The sequence below is a fragment of the Arabidopsis lyrata genome (genome assembly GCF_000004255.2).
Source record: "Arabidopsis lyrata subsp. lyrata unplaced genomic scaffold ARALYscaffold_5, whole genome shotgun sequence".
NCBI lineage: Eukaryota > Viridiplantae > Streptophyta > Magnoliopsida > Brassicales > Brassicaceae > Arabidopsis > Arabidopsis lyrata.
In genome coordinates, this window is record NW_003302551.1 from 5,568,215 (window position 1) to 5,571,891 (window position 3,677).

General features: G+C 33.0%; 1 long non-coding RNA gene across 1 annotated transcript in view; it reads right to left on the reverse strand.

Annotated features, from left to right (window-relative positions):
* Positions 1-1,736, reverse strand: part of LOC110228028 — a 3,077-nt gene extending 1,341 nt beyond the window's left edge. The window contains exons 1-3 of the long non-coding RNA XR_002331632.1: positions 1,610-1,736; positions 1,042-1,284; positions 856-942 (exon numbers count right to left, since the gene is read on the reverse strand). This is a non-coding gene — a long non-coding RNA (uncharacterized LOC110228028). The remainder of the gene's footprint in view (positions 1-855; positions 943-1,041; positions 1,285-1,609) is intronic.
* Positions 1,737-3,677: the final 1,941 nt, after the last annotated feature.

Genomic DNA, 3,677 nt, shown 5'->3' on the forward strand with positions numbered 1-3,677 from the left:
AATGCCTTCAACATGTGACAACTTCCAATAGCAGTGGCTTTTGCTATGACCATTAATAAAAGTCAGGGGCAATCTCTGAATCATGTTGGCATCTATCTTCCCAGGCCATGCTTTTCACATGGCCAACTATATGTGGCTATCTCAAGGGTAACTTCAAAGAAAGGACTGAAGATCCTAATAGTGGATAAAGAAGGCAAACCGCAGAAGGAAACGATGAATGTGGTGTTTAAGGAAGTTTTCCAGAACCTATAAGACTAAGCGTTGAAAGAGACATTTGTTCACAGAGGTAAGAACCAATATGAAATGATTCTGATATATCTCTGTTATACTATAAGAGTTTCTGATTTCTTTATGTCTGAGCAGGTCAAACAAGGTATGAAAACGTGTGTTTGGCAAATAAAGGAATCAGTGATTGAAGTTTCAAGAGAAGAACTGATACCCAACCCTACTGTTTCTGTTATTTTCATGTTTTCTTTTTACATGAATTCGAAGACACATCTAGCTTATAACAGCTTAACTTTGTTTTTCAAAAGTTTTATGTCCTAATACCATCATATTCAGTAATATGAAGTTAACTATTTCATATTTATAAGTAATAATGGTTATTACTGCTAACCAAACAGTCCGATCAATTATAATATAGAAAATCTCACAACTCACTACTTCTATTAACAAACAAATGCAGAATAAAGCTCCAACAGCATCACAAGAAACGAAATTACTATTTAAAAATTTCTGACATAATTAATTTGTAAGTATTTCATCTACACTTATTCAACCAAATTTGGAAATCAATAGAGTAGGTCTATATTGTTATCACCTAGTCAAAAGTGTTATGTTTAATATCTTACTAACCTTTTAAATATAGATCTTTGAAAACCTCCAATTACAACACCAAATCTCTTCCCTCCTTAAGAATCCAACTTCAAATTGATGCTTTGTCTGCAGATTTTTAACAGTTATCAAAGTTTCATTAGTAAAACCATATAAATCATTCTAAAGACTAAGAAACATTGCCGTTTTAAATTAAAAGGATTGTACCAAATTTTATTTCAAGAATGCTCTAAATTAAACTGATACTGCTTCAGCTCCATAAGAATGATGTGCGCAAAATTCTACTTCGCCTGCAAACATTGAACTTTGTATCATGAATCTAACATAAAGAATAATGAAGCAGGAGCATTTTGCAATAAAGTGCTCAAGTTATACAATAATCTGGATAAAAAAAAACTTATCTTCGTTCTTCTTCTTCTTTTGAGAATCCATCGAAATATGGCTACTAATCTGAAACAATTATAAAAACAAAAAAAAAATTTATAGATTTACAGCTTAAAAGATATACTGAAATTGATTAGATTTAGTCTATTAACACTATGAATTTTGAGAAGAAACAGATTGATTGACTAACTAACATGTTTAAACAAAACGAAACATGTAAAAAAATTGCATGCAATTAGATATGAAAAAGGTAATAATTAATCAAATTTCTGTGGGTTATTCACAATCGTTGTATAAGATCTATAATGAAACAAGAAAAAATCTATGGTAGAAACCCAATCGGCAGATTCCAAAAAAGTTCAAACAAAAATCAAAGAGAAGAAAAGCTTACCTCTTTTAAAATCTTATAATTTGCAAAGAATTGATGTATAAGCGAAGACGATGGAAGTGAATTTCGGATGGATTTCGATACAGCTTCGTCGATCGGCCGACAAAATTTATTTTCTCATATTGGAAAATTGTCGAAGGTTTCAGACAAAGAACAAAAAGAAATATCTTTCCAGATAAAAAAAACATAAAATGAAATAATGTCAGGACCAATATTTGTGTGTTTTACGGCCCAACACAAATATTTTTGGTGAATGTATATGGCCCACGACAAATATCTGGAATTTGGACCAAGAAAAAACAAAATGTGACCATGTTAGTGTAAAATTGATATTAATCATTACAAATTAATAGTATAGAGTTGTATCAATATAAAAAAATTAATAGTATAGATTTGATATTTTTTCCTTACTATACTAATTACTAAACACAGTAATTATGTTACAAAAAAAAAATTTAATTTAACAAGGTAATGTTTTGTAATACCCAACTATTTTTTTATACAAAATATACCAGAATACATATGTCTCGAACGATTTGATCAGTTCCCAATACTAATATATTCAATCCTGTAATTTGTTACATAAATCTATTTTAAATAGTCATAACAAATTCAAACTGATACACACATTCGAAACCTAGATGACATAAATTTTATACTAGAAAATCGTATGGTACAAAAACCCCGCACGTACGTGCGGGTCCTGATCTAGTAGTGTTTTTTAATCATGAAGTAATTATGGTTTGTTTGAGGAATAAAATGAATATGATTCATTTGTCGGTTTTAGATATGGTCACGAATAACCTGATGCAAGAGCAAGGGAATGAAGGCTATAACCCGATGCACCATGGTACGGTGAAGGGTTTAACGGGTGGACGCAACCCACCTAAACCAAAGTTTAATAAATGAAGGTTTTGAGTTGGAATTGTCAAGGACTTGGCAATAAGGCAACTATTGGTTATCTTCGGGATATATGGAAACAACACCGGCCAGACTTTTTATTTCTTTCGGAAACAAAACAACCTTCTTGGTTTATGGAAAAATTTATCGGTCATTTTGGTTACAAAAATTTAAAAACGGTTGATCCTACCGGTTGTAGTGGCAGTTTAGCCCTTTATTACAATAATGATTTTAATGTTTCAATTATTTATGAAAGTAATCGTTTAATTGATGTTGAGGCGGTGGTAAAAGGAAAAACAATACATCTTACTTTTGTTTATGGTGATCCGGTTCCGAAAAATAGAGATCAAGTTTGGGAACGGTTAACACAGATCGGTTTGGTTAGAAACACACCCTGGTTCTTAATAGGAAATTTTAATGAATTAACCGGAAATCACGAGAAAAGAGGTGGTAATTTAAGACATGCATCTTCTTTTATCCCTTTTAATTTAATGATTCAAAATTGCGGTCTTTTGGAGTTTCCATACATCGGAGATTGGTTATCTTGGCGGGGTTGGCGAGACAAAAAACCAATACGGTGTCGTTTGGATAGAGCCTTAGCAATCGAAGATTGGCATGAATTATTCTGCAATTCTTACGTTGAATATTTACCAATGGTAGCTTCCGACCATACACCGGTGGTAGCTACACTCATGGATAAGGTCCCACGCGGGAAAAGAAATTTTAGGTTTGACAAAAGATGGATTGGGAAGGAAGGATTACTCGAGGCAATTTCAAATGGTTGGAATTCGAACCCTGAGTTAGGAGAGGGAAAATTTGTAGAAAAATTGACTAATTGTAGGCGGGCTATTTCGCAGTGGAGGAAAAATTTAACTCCCTATGGGCGGCAAACAATTGAGGAACTAAAATCGGAATTACTCGTGGCACAAAGAGATGATAGGAGACCACGGGAGGAGATTACAGAGTTAACATTACGGCTGAAAGAGGCTTATCGAGATGAGGAGTTGTATTGGCATCAGAAAAGTAGGAGTTTTTGGATGCAACTAGGGGATAATAATTCAAAATATTTTCATGCACTAACAAAACAAAGACGGGCAAGGAATCGAATAACGGGGTTACATGATGAGAACGGGATTTGGTGTGCAGAGGATAAAGATATTCAAACTATAGC